Here is a 12,145-nt window from a genome sequence, read left to right on the forward strand (position 1 = left end):
GAAACTTCAAAACAAATTGAAATGTAGAAAATCTTGTGTGGTATGAACAATAACCTTGGTTACATGTTAATTTACTTACTTTAAAAAGTGAATTTTAAGAAATTGCAATGGAAATAGATGAAAACTGTTAAGCCCTCCATTTTTCATTTAAACTGTATTTTATCTGTCCCTTATTATAATTATTTAAGTTTTAAAAGAATTTATTTAAGGTTCAAATCTGTGTAGAGGACAATTTGCGACAGCACAAACATATTGCGGTATGTCTCTTACTCTAGAGAGCTCCCAGTCTGAAGGGAAAGGCAAGCCATGGATAAATCATTACCTTTTTCCACAAATAAATAATCAAGACATGCAGAATTTAAGCACCACCAAAAATCAAAGGATTTTTAGGTTTTAGGATTACAGTCTTTTAGGTTTTTTTGCAACGCATCTCAAATTTAGCTTAAATCACAGAGCTGTTGTTTTGTGAACATGTTCTGGTGGGAAACTTCCTTTCGGGACATGGATGCATAATGTTTAACCAATGCAGTACCCTCTTATAACATGAATGTCCCTTTTCTTGTACAAATATATATCTGAGTGTAGGTAACTATCAAGTAGAAAAGATGGCAATATAAACAAACAGAGCTATTACGGACTTTAACCCATCCTCACACATGTTTCTACAAGGGTGTTTTCAATGCTCCACATTTTCACAGAAAGGATGACTGTTCAAGCTGTTCAAAATTCACAATCAGTTTTTTTTATTAAGAATTAAATAGTTTGGTCCTTCTATTAATAGTAAAAATATCTTTGACACATTAAACTTCCACAGTTATTTTAATAACACAGCTTTTAATTATTTTTAGATAATATATCTAACAATTTAATCTTATAATTGGCGTTCAGGGTTTTTTTTTTAATTACAAAGCAATATAATGCTAGCAATTAGTTATAACAAACATTCTAGGCAGGTAAGTGCACCACACTTCTAAAGTGTGGCCTAGAACTTCAACATTCAACATCTATGATGATTTTCTTTTTTCTCATTGCATACAAAAAGATAAGCAAACTTAAATTCACAAGGTAAAAAAAAAAAAAAAAATTAAATTCCTTTTGATGCAGAAGTTCTGTGACTATTACTTCTTTTTTCCAGCATTTTACTGTTTTTTTAGTATTCAGTGGTAGTTCATTCGTGTGATAGATGACCAAGAATTATATTTTATAAAAAATAAACTTTTACCATCTCTGATGGTACTAAGTTTTTGTCTCTGATTCATATAAATAAATTCTATCAGTTTTAGTAAGCGATTTCAATTCCTTTGCATGTAAAAACAGTTAGTGTTTGTGGGGAACAGAGCAAACACAGCTGGTTTTAGCCAACAGCAAGAATATGCCCTATCATTTAAACAATGTTCATCTCCAGGATTTGATGAGAAATGGCTCTTACGGAGCAAATTCTAGTACTGGTTTGCAAAAGAAAAGCAAATATGTTTTGTGGGGGCTGTCATCTTTCTGAAGTTTTGGATATTAAATTATGTGATCGGTGTGATTCCTACCAACTCCTATTCTCAAAGCACGAGATCTCAAAGACACATTTAATCTCTTCTCTCTACCCTCTTCAGAAAATAAAATAATAATAAAAAAATATTCTTCCAATGCAGCAGTCCATGCTGAAGACTTTTCCACTTTTAGCTCAGAATTATGATCTGAACAAAAGTTGGACCAAAGTCTTCATTTTCAAGTTCTGATTTTGGAATAACAATATCCTTCAGCCTACGAGAAGATGCAGGTAACTTCATAAGGGTAATGCTGCAGCTCTTCCTTGCCTTAGGAATCTGATCAGAGCTGCAGGGAGACTAACATCCTCAAGACTTTCCTTTTTGACTACTGCATTTTGTCCTTCAGTTTAGATTTGACTAAAAACGTCACTAGTTGAAGCTGTAGAGATACACTAAGGAATCTTGTAATGCACAAAGTTGTATAAAAGTGGTACCCATTATGGTCTTAAAATTTCTGATCCTTGGAATGGAAATTTTGCCTTTGGAAATATCTTCAAACCCCTTCTGTGTGTTTCTTTTTCTTTCTTGGCTTAAATTTATTGTTGCTATCCAAGCTGGAGCAAGGATCAAGGGTCAGAAAGTTATAACTATTCTTTCTCAAATGATTCCGATTATTAAAAGTATGTAAATTTCTAATACAAGTTACCTTACTTCTGTCCTCAGATTCCTATTTTAAAAAAGTTTACAGCAATGCACTATTTTTGAAGCCTCTGTTCTTTAGCAAATTTAGTGAGACTGTCAACTACATTTAAAAGTTATCAGAAGTCACAAACCAATGGATGTTTGCGCATACATACATGCACACATACATGGACATGCAGTATGGTCACAAGCCATAGGCTGAAAATCAGGCGAAAATGTTATTCCTGAAGAATCAGTACATAATATAATTCTACAGTCTTTTTCTAGAGATTCAAACAAGCGATTTAAAATCCACAAGTAATGACTTGTAGTGCTCGCTCAAGTATCTATTGGGAGCCTTTCCAGCTTTTTCTATGGAAAGAGACTACAAAAGAAGATGTCTACAAACCCCCAAAATTCTCCTAATTCAATTTTTAATGATGCAACACAACTTTTCCTAGAACTAAGTATCGGAAGCCAATGGCTGACATTACCCAATAGCTAACTCCGCCTCAGAATGTGGCCCTGTTCTGAAATAACACATTGTATCTGGAAAGGGCTTCTCATCAACTGAGCTACATAGGATCACACCAACAGCTCTGCAAAATGCTCAAGAGGCAATAACTACAGTCTTTTCCTTGTTCATTACCTACAAAATTGTTGACTAAAGTTAAAAAACCAGTCAGTTTACATCTGCAAAAGCACATGGGTTACTGATTGTGTACTGTGACAAAAGATACCACAAAAACCACAACTGAAACCCAACCTGGCTTGAAGAATGCTGCTGTTGCTACTGAAATGAAAGTGAGTAAGGAAAAAAATCTGGCTTGGTTTTACGGGAAGAAGAGCTGTAAATAGAAACCTAGAAAATAAATATAACAGAGATATCATTGCCTTTGGAAATCTAAAGACATGAAGATGTAAGGAAATTCTGGAGCAAGGATCAGGTCAGGGAGTACTTAAGAAAAGTGGACATACATAAGTCCATGGGCTCTGATGGGATGTGCCCATGAGTGCTGAGGCAGCTGTAATTGCAAGGCCATTCTCAATAATCTTTGAATGATCATGGAGCTTGGGAGAGGCCCCTGAGGATGGGCTGAAGCAAATGTCACTTTAGAATGGGCAGGAAGGATGTCTTGGTGATCTACCGGCCAGTCAGTCTCACCTCAGTCCCTGGGAAGGTGAGGGAGCAACTAATCCTGCACTGTTTCCAGGCATGTGGAGACCTACTACATCAGAAGTAGTCAGCATTGATGCACAAAGGAAAAGTTATGACTGACCAAGGTAACTTGGTAAGTTTCTATGATGAAATGACTGGCTTGGTAGATGAGGGGAGAGCTGTGCTTATTCTCTATCTTGATTTCAGCAAGGCTTTTGACACTGTGTCCCTTAAGATCCTCATAGAGAAGCTGTTGATATATGGGCTGGGTAAGCAGACAGTGAGGTGGAATTGAAAACTGGCTGAATGGCCACGCTCAGAGGGTGCTGACCAATGGTGTAAAGTCTAATTGGAGACCAGTGACTAGCAGTGTACTCCAGGGGTCAAAACTGGGTCCAATCCTGTTCAACACCATCAATGATTTGTGGGCACCAGTGATGCAGTCAAAAACAATCTGAAGAGCATCAAAAGGGATTACAAAACCCTTGGAGAGGCAGTGAAGGACTTGGAGGCCTAGGTAATACTTTCATCAATCATTCCAGTCAAAGGTAAGGGGCTTGAAAGAGAAGAATCAGGAAAAACAATGAATGCCTGAAGGAGTGGTGCCACAGCCAGGGCTTTGGCTACTTGGACCATGGGACTCACTCCTCAAAACCTTGGTCTCCTGGGGGCTGATGCGGAACATCTCTCAGAGAAGGGGGAGAACATATTTGGACAAAGGCTAGCCAATCTAGTAAGGAGGGCTTTAAACTAGGTTTGCCAGGAGAGGGAAACCTCAATTCATCCCACTTTAAGGCCAGTGCCGGAAATAGATGCCCTGGTCCTGGAGATGGATTGTAGGCCAGCAAGAAAGCATGTATAGCGCAAGATAATGAATTTCAGCCAGTAAGCATTCCACCTAGTAAGCCAGTTTCAATGTGGAGCCCACTTAAGTGCCTTTAAGCAAATGCACAGAGCACAGGGAACAAACAAGAGGAGTTAGAGATGTGTGCATATCTACAAGGCTATGATGTTATAGGCATCACTGAGATGTGGTGGGATAGCTCCTATGACTGGAGTATAGGAATAGATGGGCATGGCCTTGTTAGGAAAGACAGGCAGGGGAGAAGAGGAGGAGGTTTCGCCCTTTATGTCAAGGACCAGCTGGAGTCCATGGAGCTTGGCCTGGGGATGGATGAGGAGCTGACTGAGAGCTTATGGGTCAGGGTTAGAGGAAAGGCAGGGAAAGGTGATACCATAGTGGGGGTCTGCTATAGGCCACCTGACCACCTGACCACGATGACCAAGCAGATGAGGCCCTCTATAGACAGATAGGAGCGGCTTCATGTTCACAAGCCCTTGGGGGACTTGAATCACCTGGATAACTGTTGGAAGGAAGGCACAGCAGGGCACCAGCAATCCAGGAGGTTCCTGAAATGCATTGATGACAATTTCTTTCTCCAGGTGGTACAGGAACTGATGAGAAGGGGTGCCATTCTGGACCTTGTTCTCACCAACAAGGAGCGGCTAATGAGAAGCTCAAGGGAAGCCTTGGCTGCAGTGATCATGAAATGTTAGAATTCAAGATCCTCAGGGCAAGAAGGAGAGTGAGCAGCAAGCTCAGTGCCCTGGACTTCAGAAGAGCAGACTTTGACCTATTCAGGGATCTGCTTAGTGGAGTACCATGGGATGAAGCCCTGAAGGGGAGAGGGGCCCAAGAAAGCTGGTCCATATTCAAGGACCACCTCCTCCAAGTCCAGGAGCAATGCACTCACAAAGAGAGGAAGCAAGGCAAGAATGCCAGGAGGCCTGCATGGATGAACAGGGAAATCCTGGATACATTTAAAGACAAAAAGAGAAGTTACAGAAAGTGGAAGAAAGGACAGGTAGACTGGGAAGAATACAAGTAAGTTGTCCGAGCAGCCAGGGATCAGGTAAGTAGAGCTAAAGCCCAGATGGAATTAAATTTGGCCAGGCACATCGAGGGTAACAAGAAAACCTTTTACAGGTATGTCAGTGATAAAAGGAAGACTAGGGAAGCTGTGGGCCCTCTCCGGAAGGAAACAGGAGAACTGGTCATGAGGGATATGGAGAAGACTGAGGTTCTCGACTTCACCTCAGTCTTCACTGGCAAAGGCTCTAGCCACACTGTCCAAGCTGCAGAAGCCAAAGTTGGGTACTAGGAGAAGGAAGATCCGCCCACTGTAAGTGAAGAGCAGGTTCGTGACTATCTGAACAACCTGAAAGTGTGCAACTCCATGGGACCTGATGAGATCCATCCACGGGTCCTGAGAGAACTGGCAGACCAAGTTGCTAGGCCACTTTCCATCGTATTTGAGAAGTCATGGCAGTCTGGTGAAGTGCCCACTGACTGGAAAAGGGAAACATCACCCCTATTTTCAAAAATAGAAAAAAGGAAGACCCGGGCAACTACAGGCTGGTCAGTCCCACTTCTGTGCCTGGCACGATCATGGAGTAGATCCTCCTGAAGGCTCTACTATGGCACATGGAAAATGTGGAGGTGATTGGTGGCAACCAACATGGCTTCACCAAGGAAAAATCCTGCCTGATGAATCTGGTGGCCTTTTATGATGGAGTTACAGCACCAGTTGACAAAGGAAGAGCAACTGATGTCATCTATCTGGACTTGTGCAAAGCCTTCGACACTGCCCCGCACAACATCCTGGTCCCCAAATTGGAAAGACATGGATTTGAGGGATGAACCACTCGGTGGATAAGAAATTGGCCGGAAGGTCACACTCAAAGAGTTGTGATCAATGGCTCGATGTCTGAGTGCAGACCAGTGACAAGTGGTGTTCCTCAGGGATCTGTACTGGGACTGGTGATATTTAACATCTTTGTTGGCAACATGGACAGTGGTATTGAGTGCACCCTCAGCAAGTTTGCCAACGACACCAAGTTGTGTGGTGAGGTCAACACACTGGAGGGAAGGAAGGTCATCCAGAGGGACCTTGACAGGCTGGAGCGGTGGACCCAGGCCAACCTCATGAAGTTCAACAAGGCCAAGTATAAGGTCCTGCACCTGGATTGAGGCAATCCCAAGCACAGATACAGGCTGGGCAGTGAGTGGATTGAGAGCAGTCCTGGGGAGAAGGACTTGGGTGTGCTGGTGGATGATAGGATGAACACGAGCCAACAGCGCACTTGCAGCTCAAAAAGCCAGCTGTATCCTGGGCTGCATCAAAAGAAGTGTGGCCAGCAGGTTGAGGGAGGTGATTCTGCCCCTCTGCTCTGCCCCTGTGAGACCCCACCTGGAGTACTGTGTCCAGCTCTGGAGCCCCCAACATGGAAAGACATGGAGCTGTTGGAGCAAGTCCGGAGGAGGGCTACCAAGATGGTCAGAGGATTGGAACACCTGTCATATAAGGACAGGCTGAGAGAGTTAAGATTGTTCAGCCTGGAAAAGAGAAGGCTCCAGGGAGACCTTATAGTGGCCTTCCAGTACCTGAAGAGGGCCTACAAGAAGGCTGGGGAGGGACTTTTTACAAGGGCCATCAGTGATAGGACAAGGGGTAATGGTTGGAAGCTGGGAGAGGGCAGGTTTAGACTAGATACAAGGAAGCAGCTCTTCACCCTGCGGGTGGTGAGACACTGGAACAGGTTGCCTAAGGAAGCTGTGGATGGTCCATCCCTGGCAGTATTCAAGGCCAGGCTGGATGCAGCCTTGAGCAACCTGGGTTAGTGGGAGGTGTCCCTGCCATGGCAGGAGGGTTGGAACTAGATGATCTTTGAGGTCTCTTCCAACTCAAACCATTCTATGATTCAATGATATGATTCTATGATCTGGATAATGGGGCAGAGTCTAACCTCAACAACTTTGCTGATGACACAAATTTCAGAGATGTGATGGAAACACCAGATGTTTTTGCCATCCAGAGGGACCTGAAGAGGCTGGAGAAATGGGCTGACAGGAATGTCATGAAGTTCAACAAGAGGAAGCAAGTCCTGACTCTGGGGAGGAACCACCCTCGTCACCAGTATACGGCTGGGGGCCACTCAGCTGGAAAGCAGCTCTGCAGAAAAAGCCCTGTGAGTCCTGGTGGACAACAAGTTGAACATGAGCCAGCAATGTGCCCTTGCAGCAAGGAAGGCTAATAGTAATGACAGCAGAGGCCTTGGTTGTGCAAGCATGCTTTTACGTGATACCCTGTCCTTGAAGCTTGTTTGTAATCCGGTAAAATCTAATTCCTAACAGATATGAAATTATTTGAAATCTAAGGAAAATGCTTCAAAGGACACAAGAACTATTCAGATTGGAAGTTTATTCATAGTTATGGTAAATCAGCAAATGTTATGTAGTTTTGCTGTGGGGTACAGAAGAAGAATGAAGAAGGCTTTTTTTTGGCTTCTCTTAGCTGATGCATAGTCAGGCCTAAGTCAGCCCTTCTAGAGAAAAAGGAGGTTATGCGTCACTTCAGAGCTAGGGACACTGTGACCCAGGGAGTCTCTTGCAGCCCATGGGTCAGGGTTGAAGGGATGTGAGAGACAAGGAGAGCACCTGCAGCAAGAGAGACTGCTGTTTGGCAGCAAGACGTGACAGGAATAAAAACCTACCCCAGCTACACAGACGGGATCATATAGAATTAATTTATATCCAAAAAACAGTCAATGAATTATTTGACTGAGAGCAAAATTAAAGAAAAAGAGTCACCCTAACAGAAAATTGTGGGCATCAGGGAGACTTACTTCTATTTTTTTGTACTTAGTCGTTTTCAGTCTCTGGATAAAAAAGTTCATTATCCTAGCTTCTATTCTAATAAAACTGTATAGTTCAAAAGCCCTATTTTTTCTGTAGGTACACAAAATGTACATACACAAATTCAAACACAAACATATACACACATACCTGAAGCATCGATAAAAGCTATTTTTATTTTTCATTCACTTTGACACCACTGGAGATACTAAAGCTGCATTTTTGTAAAAACTACTGATAAAAATCATGTTTGGCAGGACAAGTATCATCTTTGCTACTAGTGATGATGAAAGAAAATACCATGTATTCGATTGTCCCTCTTTGCCTATGTCTATACAATTTTAAGCATTGGTGACAGACATGCATTAAAAAAAAAACGTAAATGAGATGCACAAGGGATTAACATTTTTCCAGGGACGTTAATAAAAAAATATTCTGACAGTTCATGCAATACTGGAAGTTAAAAAACCCCAAAACAACCAATATCGCAAAGTGAGAAAAATAGGTCTAAGGGCTTTTTATTATCCCGAAATGCTTTTCTCATTTTCCCGCTGTTGTGTGAAGTTACTAATTTATAATGAAGATGAAAAAACTTACGATAAAACACAACTTGGAGCCGTTTTTAATATATCTGCTGGCCTTCCAGAGAAATAGCACTGACTGGATAAAAGCCTTTGGAAGATGGCACCTGCATAAAATTTTCTGCCTAGTTAAAACACTTGCAGAAAGTATCCTCTTTTAACACCTTCCATTTAATCTTCTTTTAAGATTCATTTAATATAAAATTGTAGATGTGTTTTTAGGTTGCAATAGTAATGGTTCAGAATGACAGCTGATTTGGACACTTTTGTACTAGCTGCATGGTACAAAGACAGGATCTCTATTTCTGCCCTGCTGAGAAAGAGTAAATGGACCCACACAAATGGGCTGTAGTGTTGGCTCTGGGAGCCGACAGAGTTCAGCTATTCCCAGTGACACCTAGTCAAAGGGTTTGTTATGGCCGCAGAGGTTAGTCTATACTGTCCTAACACTGATAAAAAGCTAAGAGCTAAGGCATACAGATCCTTTGAGAATCCCCTTTTTTCTCACAGGACTAGAAGAAGCTGAATGATATAGAGAAGCCAGAACAAAATTTTCTAAAATACCACAGATCAGTACTTAAAATCTGATAAAGAATTCACTCAGAGGCAAGCACACTGCTGTTACAGTTGCACCTGCCTGCAGGTATTGCCAACTAACATCCCTAGTGAGATTTTGGAGTACATAAAATATTACATTTAAGACAATGCTGCTCTTCTTTCAAAGCATAATTTTTAAATACATGCTTATATGCCTAAGTAAAAAGCGAAATACAAAGATGGAATTGCTGACTGCAAAGAGTAACTCAGAAAGTAGGGAGTAAAATGATATATACATAGATATACTACACAGTAAGGTATATATGTATACACATATACACATACATGAATATATTTACACGTGCATTTATTTAAGGCAAAATGTTTAAGAAGTTGGTTTACTGAGTATTTCTCAAAGTCAGTGCAAGTCAGTTCCATTGGTAAAGCCTTCACAAAACCACAAAACTTTTATTAAAAATATTACAAATTCTGAGGAAGTAATCACAAGTTTGATTCAGTGAATGAAGATCGTGCTATAGGCCTAGGAACAGAATTACAAAATCAAGTAGATCTACAGTTGGAGGCTGCTGAGGCCAACCATGTGAAAATTTAAAGGAATGTCTGTCTCATTTATACACCTCACTGATGCCAGACAGCAATTTGCAGCCTCAAGCTCATTCCTAGACTCAAGACTGTTAATGGAAGATCATCATCTTGTGTTATTATAGAATTTGACTGCCAGCCTCGAGCTGGTACAGGCTCACACTTCCCTAGCAAGCAGAAGTTTTGGATTCAGTGCCCACAGGAGTTGTGTATTCACATAAGTAGAATTTTGGCTTCCAGTCCCTGCCTTCAGGGATTACTACTTCTGCCTTATATCTAATGTCTCTTGAATAAGCAAGCTCCTTCTGCAGCAACCAGAACCACAGTTTTATTTCTTGTGACAACTTCCATTTGCCTTGTAAGCACTTATCGAAGGACAACAAATGTATCCTTGCCTCCATCTCTCACCAGTTCTCTGATTAAATGTATTAGCTTGCACACATTTTCACCAGGATAGTATGTAAGTATAGTTAACCACCATGATACTTAGGGGATCCCAAAATTCTCTTGGGATAAGTAATAGCCATAAGATTGCACACATAGGATCTACATTTAGTTTTTAATTACATTTAGAGCAACTGAGAAACGTTCGGTTCAGCACAGATGAAGTGCCATAAATCATCATACAGATGAAAACTTTCAGGAGTCTTAGAAAGTTTTCTAATAAATGAATAGTCAGGAAGGGAATCTCAGTCATTAGAAGCTGCTAAGCGAGCACAGGATAGGTGATGCAGATTTCATTCAAAAGTCTACTTAATTTCACTCTTGTTGCCTATGTCCTTCTTCAGACCTAGCTGTAGATGCCTGGCTGCAAACAACTAAGCCTCAAAGCAGATAAATATTGCACCATCTGAGCTGACTAACCGATATCAGAAAGAATTATTCTGCTCAAAATTAAGCATTTTATACACATTATCTATCAAGTTTTAAAAAAGCAGGTTCGTACTTTTGCAACAATTTTGTATATATATTATATTGCAATAATAATATTACGCCATTTCAAAACAAGATAACTATACTGACTCATGAATATGAACATTAATGTTCCACTGATCTAAGTGTCTTTTGACATACTTTGAAAAATTGCCTACAGAATGTTCTTATGATAGGAGTTACACACTGTTTTCAGGCTTTGTGAAAACAATTAGTTCCACAATCGTAATTGCAATAATGATTCGTATAAAGAAGTCCTTTTGTTCAATAGTGTAACAGACTTCTTACAACTACTAAGAGGTTATGGGAGAGCACTGAAAGGAAATATCCCCTAAATACCTACAAAACTGTGTTCAGACAAAAATATTCTGTCTTCTGAAACTAAATTAGCTAAGCTGCTTTTTACTTGCATTTCTAAGGACCACCTATGTTATCATTTATGGAGGCATGTCATGTTTCTCCTGGTTACAGAAGCAATAGTATGGAATCGTATGGAATACTTTAAATATTTACAACAGGTTAAAGTTAGATTGCACTGCAAAATAAGTAAGATTTGTGTTTCAAATACACAAAATTGAAAAACAGCTTATCCCTTTCTTCCATTTGCCTAAATAAAGTTTTATTTATTTTTCTACTTGATAAAAATTTTTATTTCCTTGGGACAACAAGCTTTCCTACATTTCTTTTTCTCTTTACTTTTTCAATCACGTAGTGAAATTTTATTTCTGAATGATGGCAATCACAAGGCTCTATCTGTTTAAAAACAAGTACACAGAGCCTATTGAGACCCTGAATTTCAATCAAGATGCAAATCAACTCTCACTACTGCAATTCAAGTGCATAAACCAAATATTTGTACTAGAACTGGATCTGAACCTATTAATGAATTACAAATGCCTATTCCTTTCTATAAATGCTAGTAACAATGCTTCCAATACCACCAAATTGCTATGGAATGTTAAAAAATGTTGCAGAGATCATGAGATAATTTCCTTGAAAACATATTTGAAGAAAACTTGCATAAAAAAAAATAAATCAGTCAGTTATTTCAAACTTTTCCGATGACAAAGCAGTCTCTGATTTATCCAAACTCATTGCAACTTTACTAATGCTAGTCAGATGCTCAGACTGAAACACAGGTATTGATACGGTTTACATTTTAATATATTTGCCATTATATTTACTTGACAAAATTTTAATTTGATTCTAATACTCTAAGATTTTAAAATATGGCATACAGAAAATACAATGTTAGGGGATTTAGTACCTGATTATAAAGTGGTAATGATGACACTGCGCTGATTTGGAATTAATTATTAAAGGTATCAGCTTATAATTTAGATTAAAACGTTTGAAATCTCTTCCTCAAACATTTGCTTTATAAAAATGAAAATTATCCATAAAGTATCAGAAATTACCATCATATTTTAGGGTTATTCTGAATGAAATAATTTTGCATTGTTGCACCACAATA

General features: G+C 39.9%; 1 protein-coding gene across 1 annotated transcript in view; it reads right to left on the minus strand.

Moving 5' to 3' along the window:
- NCAM2 (neural cell adhesion molecule 2) overlaps positions 1 to 12,145 on the minus strand; it is a 140,692-nt gene that overhangs the window by 25,628 nt on the left and 102,919 nt on the right. The gene's annotated exons all lie outside the window — the stretch shown is intronic.

The sequence above is a fragment of the Leptosomus discolor genome, chromosome 1 (genome assembly GCF_034619465.1).
Source record: "Leptosomus discolor isolate bLepDis1 chromosome 1, bLepDis1.hap2, whole genome shotgun sequence".
Taxonomy (NCBI): domain Eukaryota; kingdom Metazoa; phylum Chordata; class Aves; order Leptosomiformes; family Leptosomidae; genus Leptosomus; species Leptosomus discolor.